The sequence below is a fragment of the Lepidochelys olivacea genome (assembly GCF_965140295.1).
Source record: "Lepidochelys olivacea isolate rLepOli2 genome assembly, chromosome: 7".
Classification (NCBI taxonomy): domain Eukaryota; kingdom Metazoa; phylum Chordata; order Testudines; family Cheloniidae; genus Lepidochelys; species Lepidochelys olivacea.
In genome coordinates this window covers 24,622,597-24,642,069 of record NC_140417.1, presented here as the reverse complement: position 1 = coordinate 24,642,069, position 19,473 = coordinate 24,622,597, and the positions used below count along the sequence as shown (strand labels likewise).

Sequence of the window (19,473 nt, the reverse complement as noted above, 5' to 3'; positions counted from 1 at the left end):
GTGTCTCTGGAGGCATTGAGTTGACGGCTTAACCACTTAAGTTTTTTTTTAACTTCCTGTTTCGTGCAGCAATGGGTTTTTATGTCATGAGTATGTCTAGTTGTGTTAGAAAGATTGGGGTGGATCTAATGTGATAACACTAATCCTCAGAATGGATGTGGGCAGTACTCTTGCTTTGTAAATAGATGTAGATGGATTATTATCCTAGATGTTTACTACATTTATCTTTATTTAATAAGCTAAAAGACCTTAAGAACTTCTAGCTTAAGAAGCATCAAAACTGCACAAGCTAGAAAAGCATGTTTGTTCATATTGTTTAATTTTTTATTTTAAAAAGTGCTATTCAAATCAGTAATGGCCTTCAGAGCCAGAGTTATCTGAATAGAGGAAAGTTCATCCTTTCACAGAAATAAAGTAGGTTTCAGAGTGGTAGCCGTGTTAGTCTGTATCAGCAAAAACAACGAGGAGTCCTTGTGGCACTTTAGAGACAAACAAATTTATTTGGGCATAAGCTTTTGTGGGCTAAAACCCACTTCATCAGATGCATGGAGTAGAAAATACAGTAGAGACTGTATTTTCCACTCCATGCATCTGATGAAGTGGGTTTTAGCCCACAAAAGCTTATGCTCAAAGAAATAAAACAGTTGTCATTTTGTGCTAGTCTGCATTTCAAGCTGGAAAGTTCAGGTCTGTTCAGTAGACTGACACTGATTTTTCTTCCAGTCTCAATTTCTTCATGGTCAGGATATAACACACAAAAGAGTCATTTTGGTTAAAGAGAAAAGACCAGGCAGTTTAAATTTTTTATAAGACAGCGACACAAGATTTGCTGCTTGTAGTCTGGTAGATGGAAGAAGTAGATACATTACAATAGTGGTTACATAGATTTTTAGGTAGCTTTTTAGCTAATATGGAGCATCTCAGTCTCTCCTCTGGCCTCCTTGCCTGTCATCCACTCTGTCCAAAATTCTGCTTCTTCTCATGCTGCTTATTGGTTTCCTGATTTGCCACTTCAAATACAAGTTCCTTTGCCTCATCTTCAGGGCCTTACATCATCTTCCCTCTCTGCTCTAACTTCCTCCTAGCTAACTTTCCACTTCCTGCCCTCATCCCAATTCTTTTAGGTTGCGTCTGGTCTATACTTAAAATTTAGCTCAACATACCTGTGGGTGTAAAAGGTCCACCCCCAAGAGTGCTGTAGCTATGTTGACCTAATTCCTTGTGTAAATGCAGTTAAATCAAAGGAAGAATGCTTCCGTTGACCTCACTATCATCACTTGGGGAGGTGGAGTTCCTACAGCAATGGAAAAACTGCTTCCATGATTGTAGGGGTGCATCTACGCTATGGGTCATGACCTGTGGTGTAGATATAGATATAGACTATATAGTCAGTTTTACTTGTCTTCATCTCCTTTGTATGCTCTCTGCTTTGAGCATTTCTGTTGTGATGACTCCATAATGAATGGTCTCTCTTGCGAGATATCTTCTCTCTTTTAAATCCTTCCTCTTTAAACAGCCCATTCTCATCATTAATAATCCTAGCATACGCCCTCTCCTGATCTTGTGTTTAGACTATACATTTGTCAGAGAACCTTTTTTTGTCAAGTGCTGTGTATGCTGATTAAATGGGTTTTAAGAACTTTTTAAAAATTGAGCTATTAGGACTTTTCTTCTTCCTTAGAGCAATGTCTCCTATTGCAATCTCTTTTATACAGTCCTCAGTCTCATTCTGTGGCTCACATGACTGAGAACCAGCCTATATAGCATATATAATGATTAAAATCAGACTTTTAAAAAATAAGCTTCCTCCACCACCACCACATTTACATTGCTAAAAATATCCAGGATATTTAACTTTTTAGCTTTATTAAGCCTTCTACCAACTAGAATTTGTCATTTTTCCTATGTTCAATTTTAGTCTGTTTTCATTATACATAGAGGGACTTGACCAGAATACTTAAGTAGCTATGCAGTAGTATGATGCAGAAAGCTTTTACAGCATCTGAGGTTTTTCAGGAAGTGTGGGTGAATCTTTGTTTCATGCTCGTTTGAAAAAAAGGACTTTCTTTTAGCAATTGCTCCTGTTTTGTGTTTGTATCAGTTCCAAATGTACAGTAAATCGTCTATGCTCTATTTGAGATATTTAGACGGTATTGTGGTCACAGATTTTCATTATGACATCAATCAGATTAACACAGCTCCTGGGTACAAAGGTGAGAAATACTATTGCTGACAAACTGCTTACCTGCTTGTTTTATGTTTTCTGAGGCCGTGTCTATATGAGAAAGTTGCATCAGTTTAACGTAAGTTGTTATTTTAAACTGATTTAGTTGAATTGGTGACAAAGGCTATATTCCTGTTTTGGTTTAAACCAGGCTTAGGTCGGTTTAGTTTAAGCTAAATTGAAATAAGGTACTCTTAAACCTAAACAAGCGTGTCTATGCAGGGATTTACAGTCGTTTAACATCACACCTTGAGGGTATGTCTTCACTACCAAAGTTGAAGCGTTGCTGTGGCAGCACTTTAACATGGCTGTGTAGTCTCAGCACCAGTGCTGGGAGAGAGCTCTCCCACTGCTGTAAAAACCCATCCCCACGAGGGTGCACTGTCTACGCTGCCACTTTACAGTTTTTTCACACCCCTGAGCGAGAAAGTTTCAGCGCTGTAAAGTGGCAGTGTAGACTAAGCCTAAGTTTACACTGGTGCACTTTTCTTGTGTAGACATGGTCTAGGACTCAAACCTGTGAAGAAAGCAAAGTCATCAAACTAAGGGTAACCTATATTGTCTGATGCTACTAGCATTAGTAGATACTATTGTTTCTTTATTTAAAAAGTGGGAAGCTTTTTAAACAAGTAGTTCCTGTTGTCTGATTCCTTGTTAAAGGTAACTTGCAAAGGATGTTTAAAAAACTGAATATATGCCTGTCTTTGTGTTGTGCTTTACAAAAAAATGCTCCCCCTCCTATTTTTTACCTCAGTTCCCCCACTTTGAATCTTTTTGTGATGATTATCATTTCACTAGATCTTCAGTCAGTCATAGTCTTCGAGGGTAGGAAAGGCCTGAATTTCTAAAGTGTAAAACAAACAGGAAGAAACCAGCAAACTTGGAAAAATAAAGACATGAAATAAATAAAAAACAAACGAACCCTTTCAGGCCTTTATTACACATCATAAAGAACCCAAAAAAGGCACTGGCCCAGTTTTTCACCTTGAAACTGTTAGGAGATTTGATTGAAGAAAGTTGCATTTTCCAAGATTTATGTTTATCCTAGAGTAAGTGATAGTTGGTACTTGGAACCCTGTTTTGAGAAAGCTGGTGATGTAAATTTAAGGTCACTTGTATTGGGTTTGTACTGTTTTATGTCTGCATTGCTTTTTTGTTTTAGCTATATAGTTGTCTCTTTCTCCTCCTGACATAGGCATTGGACTCAGTATGTCTTGTAATCAAAACCATTTGAAAGCATTAAAAAGGTAATTCAAATGTTGAAAATCTCTTGGGTTGTGCAGATCTGTGCAGAGTTAGACGTGTTCATTTTGAGTGAAAAGGTTGGAGAACCCCTGATTTGGCATTTCACTACTACTTTGAGAAATCTGCTGATTGGTATGGTTTTGGATTGATTAATGTTTATGTATTCGAATATCAGTTCAGCGTAAACATGACTTTATACACGGATGGAATGACTTGTTTACTTTGAGAATAGACTACTATCTTCTACTTAGATGTCATTTATGTGTACACTGGATTCCAGAGAGCAGATATTAGACCTGTCGTCCTTCCCTTGCTGTGAATGTGATCCTGTAGACTTTTATAGACAGGCTGTGCCTGCTGGTTTCAACTTGCACTTGCTAGATTGCTTACCTTGTTCTTGTTTCCATGCATGTAAAACTCTTCTTAACAGAATATAGAGGGAATTAAAGCCAGACAGAGTAATTAAGATAGTCATAGGTCTTCTGAAGTTGTGGCTCACGAAAGCTTATGCTCAAATAAATTTGTTAGTCTCTAAGGTGCCACAAGTACTCCTTTTCTTTTGTGAATATAGACTAACACGGCTGCTACTCTGAAACCTGAAAATAACCTGTAATCTTGAACATGGAAAATATTTGATCTCTTCCAGCCAACATCGTTTCAATAATTTGTTTGTCTGCATGCATGTGAGAATGTAATCCTGCAAATTAAAACAAAAATCTATGGTGAAATCCTAATCCCATTTAAATCATTGCCTTCAATAGGGACAAATTTTTACCTCAGTTCATGATGCTCATACAGAAATAAGTAATCTGCAAACCATGTTAGTAATGCTGGATTCTTTTCAAGCTTCAAGCCTTGAGGAATTTAATTTTCATTGATAGTGTTCTCAAAACTTTTCACCCAGTTCATATCTGGCCTGTGGTCTCAATTTAGTGAGTCAGTTTAAATCTGCCTTTTTCTATTCATAGTGGGCATGGCAAAGCTACAAGAGATGATGCAATTCTGCTAATCGCAGTTTTAGAATTGGACCAGAGGAGGGTCAGTTTTAATTTGCACTCCCAAGTGGGAGCTAAGCAGAATGATAGCAGTACTATAGCTCTTTAAAATAAAACTTAATCTGAGTCACTGATCTGCGCTTATGCAAATTATTCAGGAGGTAATTAAATAAATTGTGTAAAAAATTTGCTGTTCTTATTAGAGCTGATTTATGTTTGGTAACCTTATGTGCAGATGTTTAAAATGCCAGGAGGTGAATCTAGTGAAAAACATGAAATTCTCCTGTATAGAAGAGGGGAAACGTAGAAAATATTATTTTGAGGATTATTGTTCCCAAAATTCATGGTGTCATAATATTCTCCTTTAGAGAACTGTAGATGAATGTACAGTTTTATTGAGGGTTTAAATAACTTTGAAGCAGTTTATCCTTTTTGCTTTAAAAAGCTTCTAAGAGCCAAGAGGTGCTTTCCCAGAATATCGAGTAGACGTGTAAATGAAATAAATTAAAGAGAACTATGCACAATTTGCTCAGAAAGTTAAAATTAAAAGGTAAAATCATGTTCCTATTCAAGACTGACCTCTAGCTGAAATTAGCATTTCTTCTGTCAAAATGCCCTTACACATAAACACTAAAACTGCATCATCTGCGGGGGCGGAATCCATATTCTTGGTCTCATTCCAGGCCATGAATGTCTTATTGGATATGGCTGTCCCCTGGCTGTGGAGAGGGAAGTAGCCTGTCAGCAACTTCCTCCTAGGGATTTTCAGTTCTTGTTTGGGTGGATGATGGGTCCTGCCAATGGCTTTTTGCCCGTGAAGTCCTATTGGACCCTCAGTTTGAACAAAGTAAACTTCGCCACCTTTGCTTGTAGTGCAGAAATGCTGATTGCTATTGTGATATATTTCTGGTAAAAAGTAACACATCATACAGGCATAATATTGATGTGGTCATCCCTCATCAGATGGGCTAATTATAACAAAATAATTATTTTCAAGTGCATTTTGGAGTTCAGGTGATGGGACCTGCCACTGTGGACCATCAGGTTGCTACTCAGGTGGTTTCACATTGCTGTTTGAATCTCATGACCTAGTTTACAGAATAGAATAGGTGAACTTCTTGGCAATTCTGGTGGATATGTTATTGACCATGTATGGTGCCCGGGAAAGCCAGCCTCTCAACACAAAAGGATGAAAAGTGTGGAATAAGTCAAATATAAAGCTTTGTGTATGTAATACATATTAGTAATGCTGTAGAGAAGAAAAAACAAGACCACCTTGATATAATTTGATTGGAAAAGTTCATTATTGAACAGTATTTAATTAGAGAAAATTTTGTGGTTGTGACAGGGAAAGAATTAGACCATCACCTGCTTTTATATTTTACTTGAATCACAGAAGAGACAAGTACCGTAGAAAAATGTTTTCCAGTCAGATTGCACAGTATCACTAATTAAGAAATTTTGCTTACGAGACGCCCTTTTCTATTCTGCCTCTATTTATCCTGATCTGATCTGCTGTGGCTGGGAAAGATTTCATAAGAGATTGGTCTCCCTCCCCACTTCAGTGCACTGGCTGTTATGCATAATAAATGCAACTCCTGTTGACTCAGGGCAACTGTTTTCCTATGCATTCAACTATATTTTGAAAGCTCTTAAGAGGATCCTTGTTTTTTGAAATATTGATGGCTCACTGTGATGTTTTTGAAAAAGAGTACTAGTGGCACCTTAGAGACTAACCAATTTATTTGAGCAGAAGCTTTCGTGAGCTACAGCTCACTTCATCGGATGCATTCAGTGGAAAATACAGTGAGGAGATTTATATACACACAGAACATGAAAAAATGAGTGTTATCATACACACTGTAAGGAGAGTGATCACTTAAGATGAGCTATTACCAGTGCGGGGGGGGGGGGGGGAGGGACGGGGACCTTTTGTAGTGATAATCAAGGTGGGCCATTTCCAGCAGTTAACAGGAATGTCTGAGGAATGGTAGGGGGTGTAATAGCTCATCTTAAGTGATCACTCTCCTTACAGTGTGTATGATAACACTCATTTTTTCATGTTCTGTGTGTATATAAATCTCCTCACTGTATTTTCCACTGAATGCATCCGATGAAGTGAGCTGTAGCTCACGAAAGCTTATGCTCAAATAAATTAGTTAGTCTCTAAGGTGCCACTAGTACTCCTTTTCTTTTTGCGAATACAGACTAACACGGCTGCTACTCTGAAACCTGTATTGCTTTTGTAACCTTTGAAAGAGGTTCCTAACACAGGTCTCAACCAACTGTTGAACTACTGTTGAATTTTCCCCATTTAAGGGGAAATGTTACTTTTTAAAAATAAGACCTTTGTTTAACTATAGTTGCTAGTGAGCTTTTACTTAGGGCTTGTTTACACTTACCAGGGGTTCAATGCGTGGCAATTGATGCATCAGCGGTTGATTTAGCGGCTCTCCCATCAACTCCTATATGCCACCTGAACGAGAAGCACAAGGGGAGTAGACGGGAGAGCATCTCCAGTTGACATTGCGTAGTATGGACCCCGCAGTAAGTAGATCTAAGTACGTCGACTTCAGCTACGTTATTCACATAGCTGAAGTTGCATAACTTAGATGGATCCCCCCCCCTGTAGTGTAGACAAGGCCTTAGAAAGCTGTGTTTCTGGAAGCTACCTGAAGGTGGAGAGTGTTTGGGAAGCCAAAACTGTAGTTTTTATCTTATGTCAGCCTTGGAGCAGTTTATCAAAGTAAGGATGGTTGAAATTATTTTTGCGCAAAAATTTGAGCCAATTTTCATTTCACTTTTATTCTTTCTCCCCCTTTTTAATTTCTCTTTATCCCTTCCCCCTTTTTATGTAACTGGAAAAGTATGTGTGTTGGGCAGTTGTTACAAGAAAAACTTTCCCCGTTTTTTCCCACTGGGTGCGGGGGAAGGGGAGGAGAGGAGAGGGGTTTGAATAGGAGGAAAGTTTTTAATTATTTAAAAAAAAAAAAAGGGGCAAGGGGAAAGGTGAGGGGGAAAGCTGAAAAATCAAACCAGATCCTTTTTCTTCATTTGAAAAAAATTAAATGTCAACAAACAAAAAAAGTTTTTGAAAAATATTCAGACAGCTATTAGAAAATGCTATGAGTGCATTATCATAATTGTAGAATCTCATTAAAATGTTGTACACACCAACAGTTTAAAATGCATACAGTACGTGCTCAAGGGAGAGGACAGGAGGTTGGTCACAGCCTTGGCAGAAATTTCTGACTTTAATCAAAGAAAGTTGTACCTTTGTGGACAACAATGTGTGCTGCTGCCAAAAGAGCCTTTGTTAAACTGTTGTTGACTTGCAATTGAACTTAGGGCAGGAACAGATACCTGATGTATCCTCTAAACAATTTGCTATTTCCATTAAAAATGTATGAGTAGGTAGCAGTATTACACTAAGGTGACATGCTTAGCACTGGTTGTTGCCTTAAATGCATTTAATATAGTTTCTAAGGTGCACCCTTGGTACATAACCAGTCATGAACCTTATGGATAGCTCATCGGAGTGCAGGCTCACTCTGCCATGATACATCAGAAATAGGTGTTAGAGGATGAGGAAACCTTTATTTTAAATTGTAATTAATCACAAAAAGGAGACATGAATACCCCTTTCTTTAAATTGCCTTTGTATGTGACAAGTGGCTGCAGAAAACTATGTATATTGCTCTTGTTCATTACAAGCCACACATTATTAGGTTATGTGTTGATGGATTTCAGTCACTTGTCTTTCTACAATAAAAGAACACTTGTGGTTTTCATGTATTTATAAAAACTTAATTTAAGCTGGGATTTTCAAAGGAGCCTGTGGAGTTATACATCCAAATCACATTGGAAGTGAGTAGGATTTGGGCACCTAATTCCCTTAGGCTCCTTTGAAAATCCTCTCCTAAACTTAAAGTATTTATCTCCTTAAAATATGTGCTGAGACCCAGATGTGGAAGAGCAAGAAAAACATTAGGATTAGGGGGTTGTGAACTGAATATGAGTAAGAAAAAATTCTTAGTCAAAACAATGTAGCTGTTGGACAGAACTTCATAAAAAATCTTCCTGTGGGGAAATGACTAATTAGCATAATGAAGCTCTTGATACCAAAGCATGTTTTACAGCCCTTAAGTTTGAATTCATGAATTTATTTTTTGTCCAAAGGTGAAAATTGCAGAGATCACTGTGGCTTATCATGAGTATTAGATCTAATAGAATTTTATTTATTTTGACTTAGTGGACATGTTTCTATAGCAGCGTTTATTTACAAAGTTTAGCAATTTGTATAACGTTAACCAGGACTGGCTTATTGTAGAATTAAAGATTCACTCAACGCTGTATATTCAAAAATGGTAGCAACTATTCTGTCACTTTTGTTGGGAATAAAAAAAATGAAAAACAAATTAAAAGCTAATCTCAGAGAGAGGCTCCTTGTTTGAGATCCCTGCTGATTGTCCTGGAGACTTCAACACCATGAACTCACATTAACCTCTCAGTCTGTTTTAACCACTGGAAAGTAGCCCACTCCCAAATTTTTCAGAGCTTGAATGTTTTCTTAAGTAGTGGATCTGAGTTCTAGCTGTTATCTTATATTCTATACTGAAACTGTCTCTAATTAGCCATTCATATACACCATTAGTTTCTATATATATACATTCATGAGTCTCCTGCAGAAGTCAGCCATTTAAATCATCCTTCTAAAAATAGTTTTCTTGTAGAGATATTTCTCAGTTGAAATTATGTAACTGTTCAGTACTTTAACCAAACACTTCATTTCTTTGTCAAAAGATTATTTTTTTCATATCTTTTGGATGGAATTTTTAGGAACTAGTGCCCCAAACAGATTTTTTTGGTCCTCTTCCAAGAAGTTCAAGTAGTTTAGAATACATGATTTAGGGTCTTTAGTTACTATGGCAGTTATGTTCTTGGAAAAGAAATTAATTTTTCCAGGTATTATGTAACTCAAGAGCTGCATGGATCAGATGCATGTGTTCTTGTCTGAGCAGGAAAAGCTCTGTAACCTCTCTAACTTGGTTTTGTTTCACTAAAGAGAAAAAATAGAACTCAGTCATTTCTCTTTGGTATTTTATGTGTATAGGAAACAAGGTGTAAAATGATTTAGACCAAGTAGGATGCTCGTATTCTCAATATCTGAAAAGGCTACTTGGTGAGGCGATGGGTAAGCTCCAGGCAGCAGCAGCTTACTGTTACACATTGGTGAAATTAGTGGTTTTTTTGTTTTTGTTTTGTAGGTTTGTGTTTCATAATCTCCTCACAAACTGAATTAATATACTAGAGTTATTCAGGTTACCTTAGGGAATTTTTTAAAAGTATTTTGGGCATACCTCCAGAAGAGGGCCAGGGAAATTACACTCCTGTTAAATGGAAATAGAACTGGGTTAGAGAAGACAGGAATTGTGGTGTTTTCATGGAGGTGGGTAATAAAGCAAATGTTATAACATCAGATATGTCTTATAATTGTGTCCAACATTATGTACTATGATACCTATATCTGGTAATTCCTAGGAAGCAGTGGCATTTACAGTTGCACTCAGAAAGTCCTTACATTCTTGCCAGTCATTCGAGTGAGGAAGGATAAATGTAGCTGTCTTATTACCCACATAGACTTTTTTTTTATCAAAACTGTTGTTAGTGGCAACTGCTTTGGATGGTATAATTTGTTTTTTTTTTTAAATGTCTTAATTCTGACACAGAAAGCTACTGCTAGTCTATTGCTGGATCAGGTTGTATGTAAAGGGTAATAAAAACTGGAATTTAGGGGTAGGGGAAGGTGTTCTTTGAAATGGGTAATTTTGCTGACTCGGGTAGAAAAAAGATCCCTTTAGTTGTCAAATTTGTCTTTAAAATACCTTTCTATCTACCTAATGTACTTATCTGGCCCCAATTACCATAGTATCTGAGTGCCTCACGATCTTTGATGTATTTATCACCACAGCATCCCTGTGAGGTAGAGAAGTGCAGTTATCCACTTTTTACAAAAAGAAAAGGAGTACTTGTGGCACCTTAGAGACGAACAAATTTATTTGAGCATAAGCTTTCATAAAAATAAATTTGTTCGTCTCTAAGGTGCCACAAGTACTCCTTTTTCTTTTTGCGAATACAGACTAACATGGCTGCTACTCTGAAACCATTTTTTACAGATACAGAAAGGCTGAGACTTGCCCAAGGCCACAAAGGAAGTCTATGGCAGAATAGGGACTTGAATCCAGGTCTCCCTAGTCCCAGGCTAGCTAGTGCTTTAACCACTGGACCATCTTTCCTCTCCTTTCAGTGACTGAAAGGAGAGAAAGTTCAAACAATTTGAACTTTGAATTCTCATCTTTAACATAAATAATTGGTATAGAAGCTTTCTTGCTTTAATTTCTTCAATGGATGTATGGATACTTTCTACCCACTGAACATCTGTGCAGTTTTGTGTGATATAAGAATTCAAGAGTAGCTTTCTCCTCTGAAAGGACTAATATTAAAGATAATCACGGTTCGTTTTTAGCCAATTGCCTCCCTGGCAGTTAATTCATTAGGGCCACTATTTGGTTAGTTTTCAGAGTAACAGCCGTGTTAGTCTGCATTCGCAAAATGAAAAGGAGTACTTGTGGCATCTTAGAGACTAACCAGTTTATCTAAGCATAAGCTTTCGTGAGCTACAGCTCACTTCATCGGATTCTTTCAGTTTGGGAGAGGGTGTTTAAAATAGTTTTGAAGAAATCTTGTGCGTAAATTTACATGTAGCTTAGGCCTGGATTTTCTTTGTTTATTTAAAAAGAATATAAGGGATCAAGATGAGCGGTCCTCAAACTCTTCCAGATAAAATGGGTTTATTATCTATCTTCCATAGCTGTGTAATTGCTGTAGGTGCCAGCTATGCAACAAAGGTAACTCTGGCAAAGCAATTACGTTATGTCAGTGCTGCTATTTCATTACAAGGAAGCAGTCTTCTTTATTGACATTGCAAAAGTCCCCTAGATCTTCCCAACATGGGAAAAAATTATTTTAATCTTCTCTTTTTGGACTTCTCTGTGTCTCTAGGCAGTTATGCTGTGCTCATCACCAAGGTATCTGATGCCCTTGGGATTTACCAGTAAGTGCTAAAGTGAAAATTGTTTTCATTTGTGCGAGTGACTGAGGGACTGTACATACTTCAGACCTAGGAGAGTAAATTTTACCTACCAAGGTATCTAGGATTTGTGGGAGTTTCTCGATGAAGATCCTTTAGAAGACTTCATGTTAGGTATACAGGTGACTTAAGTTGTCAAGACAGTTTTAAAAAAATCAATATGCTGACTGATGTGATGCAGAAATGCATAAACTAAAAGAATTATGGAGAAGGTTCTACTTCAGCTTACCCTTATCTTCCTCTTCTTACTTGCTTTACAAGCAACCAAAGGGCACTGTTCAGCACCGCTGTCTGTATTTAGAGTTGCACCTGGCAAACCAGGCAACATTGAGTATAATCTTAGTTTGGATATTTTCTTTAAAATTGAGCTGCGTCTGACAGATCTACCGAGTCTATTTCCAAACTGCTGATGTGGTCGATATATTTCTTGACACTAAACAAGGTTTTAAAGGGAATGCAGCAAGCAATACACTATGGTAGATTTTTTCCCCACTGCAGCATTCTGTCATTTCGCTCTTGCATTACTTGTTCAGTTTCTTTTTCTCAAGCAACAGCATACTTGCTTGTTTTTCCCCTGAGACTGCTGCAAATCATTAATCCTACTGTATTAAACTTGCATTATCAGCTAATCTTGACAATCCCGAACTTTCTTGCTTACAAGAAAGAACCCAAAATTAGTAAAATAATTGTGTTTTAGTGATCAACGTTAGTACATTTTGGTAGTCCTACAGCGCTAATAAACACTGTTCTTTGCCAAAATGAAATGTCTGTTTCCTAATATTAATACAAAAAAGCATTGTTAGCAGAAATTTTAAAGTTTATCTTTTAGGGTACAGTGATGAGTATATGATTATGTAGTCTTCAGCATGTATATCTCAAAAGGGATAACATTTTAGAAACACACAGAAATACCGTTTACATTGTTTTTGATTATTTAAAGGCAATCAAAGTTGTATAGGCGGTACAGAAAATGAGTGGTGGAAGGTGGCCTTTCACGCTTTAAAGAGAACAGGTCACTTTTACTTAAGAGCTATAATGGAAAAAATGGAAAATGGGAATCAGTTTTGTGCGACCATTTGTAATGAATGGATTTTCTGTGAGGACTGAGAAATAAAATAGTGGGTAGTTCATCTCTAAAGTTTAAATGATTAGTCACTTTTGTTACTGATACTATGTTAGGACAGCTGGACAGACTGCGAGATTAAATTGAATTAATGATCCAAATTGAATAAACAAAAACTAATATGAAAGATTAAGTAGTTTCTTGTGGGAAGGGATTTATATGTGTCATTAAAATACTACCACAAATAAAAGTTTCTTGGAGGTTCCTTTCAAAATGTAAACCTATAATTTATTATGCAAGATCTCTAGCACGTAACTCCTGAATACTGCCCGAGTACATCCTATCTATTTCTAGTACTGGGTATACATTTACCAACTTGATATATTGACTGTAGTCTCTTTGGAAGAGAAATTACATTGGAGAGTTTAGGCCAGTTTTATAATGCAATTAAAAATGTGGAATCAAAACATTTCTCAGGCAAACTCGTCCACTTTACTGTCATACATAACTGTTTTCCATGATAGAGTTAATGTGAGAGAATTTGATCTTAATGTGCTGAATAAATCCTGATGCCTTGAATTAAAAGGAAGGGTAAGTTTCATTTTCTACTGCCAAGCACCTTGTTTTTATCTTGATGGCTCTACATTTCAGCTGGCACCATTATTTCAGCAAGATGATTTCAGATAGAGGCCATCTTCAGGTTTTATTCCTTAAATAAATGTAAACGTTGTTTTTGTAAGTTACATACACAGTCCTGGTAGAACTTTCCCTGGCTGAACACTTACCAGGCTGTTGTGTAGGGCTTCACACACTGGGCCCTTGTGCTCTTGAGTCTCCCATGGACTGAGAGAGGCTGCAACACTGTTTCTTTCCTTGGCCTCTCAAGCACGTTTCCTGGGCATATGCACTCTGTCCTTTACCCGTCCATGGAAATGGGAGCATACAACCCAGTTGCCCTAGGCATCAGGACCAGTGTTGGCCGGCTCCTCAGTAGCTTAAGCAAATTCTGTCCCAGAACTCCAACACTGTGAGTGCTCTGGGTTTACAGTTTTTCCCTTTAGGGTTACCTAATAGGTGAAGCAGGCAGAAACACAGGTAGGTTCCCTGCCTCAGTTTCCTCACCACTCTCGAGTACTCTCTGGGCTTAGGACAGAGGCTTCTGGTGTGTCCAGATCCTTCTTCTGAGCTCTTGGCACCTGCTCAGGGTGGACTGATTTAAATCAAAGTGACTTAAACTCCCTTCTTCGGTTCCTCCTAATTTTCTCAAACAAAATTAACTTAGATGGAAATTGTCTATTTGTGATCTTAGCTCAAAGGTATCGCACGTGTGTCTGTGTGCTCAAAATCTATTTAGCCAGTTTTGAGTGATGGAGAGGTGGGGGAGAAAAATCATGTTTCTGTATGCCACGAATTTACTAAAAGCGTGAACATTTTTTCCCTCCATATATGGTTCATTTTCTAGATCTCCCTGAGTTCTAAGAAGCATCTTTTATGAGAAATGTTTGCTCGGTAGGTTGTGCTAAAATGTTTCGTTTCCCACATATGCAGTAGGTTTAGATTTTTTTTGTTACCTTTCCCCATTCATCTTAAGGTGTTAGTACAAATTGCAGTTACTTGTGCTGCTCTCTTGAAAGCACCTAGAGAGAGCCAACTCCTGCAGCAAAGCACAAGAACATGTAGCCTGTTCAGCTGAATGGCAGCAACAGCTTAAAATAAAATCTTAAAAGGCTACAGCTTTTTCAGAAGGCAGAGTCCAGGGAGAGCTTGTTCTCCCATCCAGCCCCTAGCAACATGAAATATCTTTGGAATATGTTTGCAATGAACTTCTCTGATCTTGGACTCTGTTGCATGCCTATATCAGCCTATTGACATAAGTAAAAATAATTGGTTCTAAATTAAATCTTTCTGTAATTCATGGGCTCCTGGACTGTGAGGGAAAGGATGAAAAAAGTGGCAAGTTGGAGGTAGGTGAAGATGTTGCTGTTACACTGAGAACAGGTAGGAATAAATATGAAAGTTAAAAGAGAGGCAAAGGTTAAGTCTTCATGTTGTATGTTTTGGTTGTAAATTATTTGACTTGCGGGCCTTGTGTTACTGTCTATAAACTGCCATGCACATCTGTGGGACTATTATAATGAAACAGGAAAGGGAACTCTCTTGAGGAGCGTGGTGGAAGTGGGGTATATTTCTTGTCTTATACAAGACATTCATCACACTCTTAAAGAGCATTGAATTCCTGCTCTTAAGACACATTTTTTTCTCTGAATCATTAGGGCCTATAGGCATTTTCCTTCTCGGTGTATAAGGTGTTCAATGGAATGACTGGAGGGTAGGGTAGCTCTTCAGCTTTTCTGCTGAACAGATTCTGTTCTAATGAATTTGTTCCATTGACGAAGTTAGTGTCAGTTAGACATAGGCGCAGTGCAAGCAAACCTGGTGAAATTCTCCATAGATTGCTTTGTGTTTAACGCCTATGATTAATAGAAATGATTAATCACCTTATCAAAACTTAATCCAGACTGATATGCTTTGGCTGGTCAGCTGGTCATGTGAATGCCTGTGAGAATAAAATTAATGCATTTAAATATAGTCTCCACTTGAGATATTCTTGAGTTTCTTAGGAACAGAGATTCCATGTGTCCTTTTTTTTTCTTCTGTCTTTACACTTGACTATCCAGAAGTGCTAGTATCTTAATAATGACGTTAAATTATTTGTTGGGTTAGTTTTTATTAAAAACTATTTAAAAGCAGAGCTTACATCCAATTCTTTAAAGTTAAATCCCTCTGACTTTCCCCTTTTGAAATGTATGGTATAAGTAAAGAAGTATCCTTTAATGCATCCTCTGTTTATCTTTGTCTCTTTTGCTGACTGGAGTTAGCAAAAGATGTGCTAGAGAAGCAGTCTAAAACATAGCAGATACAGAGAATGCTACTGGGAACCAGGAACTCTTCTGAGTCCATTCCATCACATTAACTCAATTATGTCAGTGACCTTGTGAAAGTCACTTAATCAAACTGTTCTTTCTGTTTGCTTTCTTACCTAAAGAGTCCTGAGAATTAATTTATATTAGTACAGCACATCTGGGGGACAGAATCCCAGAATTATCTAACACTCTCACTGGGTGAATCCATTATAGTGTTAGGCAATCAGTCTAAATCTGAGTTTGGGTTGTGAGGAAGTAGAACCAGGATTTCTTACAACAAAGTCTGTTCTTGAGAATAAAGCCAAGTTCCAAACTGAGTTTTGTTTTCTGAGTGCTTGTCTGCATAGTGAAGTGTACGAGCATAATTACACTGCTATAGCTATTCTGGCACTCCCTGTGTGGAGATTCTTATTCATGGAGAATGGGTGGCTTTTTCTAGCTTAGTTTATACTGGTTCCGAAGTGAAATACACTAAACCAGAAAAAGTTATTGTGATTCCAGGTAAGTGTTCACGTGGAGAATTAATTATAATTATAGCAGTAAATTTCCCTATGTAACCCAGCCTTAAGATTTTAACAGCATTAGCTTTGTTTGATAGTGTAAAATGAAATCCTCAATGTGGCACATTCCTAAAGCACATTCCTACATCAATACTTTGAGAACACAGATGCAGAATATACACATTATTTCATTAAATCTGGTAATATAAAAATATAAGGAGAGCTTGCATAACACAACCACAGTGAAAGTCCGCTTCAGTGTTGTTTTTTTCACATTACTCTGAAGGATTTGTATTTACCTCTCGCGCTTACTCAAAAAGGGACCTTTTTGCAGGTATCTCCGTGCTGATGATCCCAAATCCGCGCACTGAAAATTTTGCCTAAATATGAAATAATAAATTTGATAAAATTTTGCATAAAACACAGCAATTATGAGAACATATATATGGCTTAATTCTGATTTAGCACTTGCATTAGATAATGGCATAATAGATAAGGTTCCTTTATTAAATACAGATTTAATGATAAAAGTATTAGGATTTTTTTCCTGTTGAACTACATACTGGCTAATATCCTACCCAAGTGACTACTGTTTTCTAAATACACAGTGCGCAAATACCTTATGGACCATTTGGGTCTATATGAAAGAAAACAAGTTGTGAAGTTACACTGAAGAACTAATGAGCTCACTGGGGATATGAGGGAGGGGCATGGTGTGTTTTTTCTCAGATGAACCGTGTCTTTTTGGCAGATACTTATTTCCTTTCTGTAGTGCTAATGATAAGCATACTTTTCAATATAAATTCTGCTGTTCTGACACAAGTTTAGGCCTGGTCTCTACACCGATTTTGTATCGGTACAACTAAGTTAAAGAGTGTGACTTTTCTTTTTTTAATTCATTTATTTTTGTTGAAATAGCTATCCTAGTATAATCTCTAGTGTGGACACAGTTATGCTGGTATAAAAATGCGTATATTGGTGTAGCTTATTCCCCTTCACGTACTGGAATAAGCTATTACTGGTATAATGATGTCTGTATGAAGTGGTGATGTACTGCTTTTAAATGTACCTTATAATTAAATCGGTACAGTTTTTGTTTGTAGATAAGGCTTTGTTATCTAGGATTGAACAAAGTTTCAGAGGGCTGGAGTTGTTTGCTCCAGGAAGCCTGATTAAGTCTTTGGGGGTTTTAAAATTTGGTTGAAAAAATGTATATAAAATGGTTTTAGTGATGTGTGCAAGCAACCCTCAAAACAAAACAAAAAGTTGTCCATTGAAATGTATCTGTCTCTTAGAAGCACATTGGAGTATCTGTTTTTAAATGGACTTGTGTGTTGTCTTGTATCTCAGAAACTGACAAGTAGAGTGGTGCTTGACTATTACAGTCTGGGTAGAAGGCAGCATAGTAATATATTTTCATAAGGTGGGTAGAAATGCAGTAGAAAAAGTTCAGAGGATATATTCTGTAATTTTTTGCAACTGAAAAATACTAAGAGTGCCATCTTCTGGATAAGACAGCGTTGCTTACTTTGACTGGATCAGTTAGTATTCATGAGGTAGGGTGAGGACAAATTTCAGTACCAGAAAGTTCCAGACAAAAAAAAAATCATATTATAAAATGCTTGTATTTTAAACAGGCTAGTTCCAAATAAATATTAAGTCTTCAGTTTGTATTTGTATAGGTCCAGCTAAAAAGTAAATGAATTGTTAGTATTTCTGTTAATGCAGATACATTTTTCTCTTGCCAAGTAGATTTAGTGATTGTATTCTGAAAAATATTGGGAAATCCATTTAGATTGGGAAGGGTCATGCCTCCCCCAATATAAAACGTAACTAGAATATCAAATACAATATTGCACAATTTGTTGAGTCCATTGTTCTAAGTTAGGTGTTAAATACCTTTGTTAGAGAATTGATTAAATCGATAGATAAATTTTCTTTTGTTTCTCTAATTCAATCTTGGTATAAAAATCTAGTAGTTAATTTTATTGCATAGTGTGTTCTCTATACTTGGGAAATTTGGAATTTTTATACATTGTTATCTTGTGTGCCTGGGAACAATTCCACTGACAGGTGTCTTAGTTGAAGGTATATTTTCCAGCAGTCAGGATTAAATTGGTTGACCTGTTGTTTCTGGTAACTTAAATTAGGCAGATAAACAACTTAATGTTCTTATGTATGAAAAAGCACATTAGATATTTTTAGTTGTATTAACATCGTTGCCTGTCAGACCTGTCATCACTGCCATAAGCTTCTAGTTGTTTAGTTTTAAAGGTAAGCTAAAGCCGCTAAATATCTGAGAAGGACAAACAAAAATAGCCCTGTGACCTTTAACACTGTAGTGTCTTTGAATTAAGTGCCTTATTGTTCATGCAACATTCTTTAAGATGGAATAAAGGTGTCAGTTCTTTTTTTAGATACTGAAGTTAATCATTAAAGCTGAGTCTCAAATTACTATTACTCAGCCTAAATTTGCTAGTAAAATTTAGTCTTTGTGTGATTTTTCATTCTGTACTATTTTTATCTGTAAAATGAAACCGTAAAATAACAGGTAACTGAAACTGTTGAATGGGGGTTGATGTGCAGCCTTCTGGGTGCTATTTGTTATCTGGAGGCTTTCTACTAAAGATTCTCTGCCTTTAGCTATGCAGTATAGTACATTCGAAAATTGCTTAATGATACAAAAAATTAAACTGTTTAAAAGTTTAATTACTGTGATCAATATTTTTCACAGATAGCATGAACAGTGCATAGCATATTTCTACAATGTATTATTTCAAAGTAATTTAGAACAGAAAGTTGCTCAGGTTGGATTTTATAGGGTTTTTTTTCCAGTTCCTGGAAAAGATGATTTGTCAATTTAGTGGGAGTTTTTAACTAGTCTTTCATTCTTTATAGCTTGTGTTTGTGTTGAAAGTTAGTAAAACATCACATGCATTAAATGGAAACTTATGCATGGATTGACAATGATTGATTTGTGTAGTTCTGTAAGTGTTCATTATAGTTTATATGTAAAGCCTAACTTTGAACTAAACTCTGCTTAGTCTCTAATATGAGTATGTAGAATAAAGTGCTAAAACATGAAGTTTTATCTTCAGGTTTCCCTATGGGCCTTTCTGTTGATAAGAAAATGCTGTGAGGGCTAGTAACGAGAACAGCTGAGAGAAGCAGTATGTTTATTACCCTTCCCTTTTGTATCGCCTCACCTAGTTCCCCTCCTTCAGTTCCCCTCCTTCATTGTGGGTCTGCGTAGCAGCTAAATGTAATTCCCATTGGCTGAGGCTTTGGTGGGAGGGGTAAGTGGTTTTGTTTTTCTCTGCCTGTATGATCTCACTCTTACTTGCCTCTGAACTTAAAGCTGTAGGTTCTTTT

At 36.9% G+C, this 19,473-nt stretch overlaps 1 protein-coding gene across 2 annotated transcripts in view; it reads left to right on the top strand.

Annotated features, from left to right (window-relative positions):
• IP6K2 (inositol hexakisphosphate kinase 2) overlaps window positions 1-19,473 on the top strand; it is a 33,549-nt gene that overhangs the window by 4,944 nt on the left and 9,132 nt on the right. Inside the window, exon 1 of one of the 2 annotated variants that reach the window (XM_084634015.1) lies at window positions 19,447-19,461. The exons of the other annotated variant lie outside the window; for it this stretch is intronic. The gene's annotated coding sequence lies outside the window, so the exon portion shown is untranslated. Of the gene's footprint in view, window positions 1-19,446; window positions 19,462-19,473 lie in introns of those variants that run through there. 2 annotated transcript variants of the gene reach the window in all.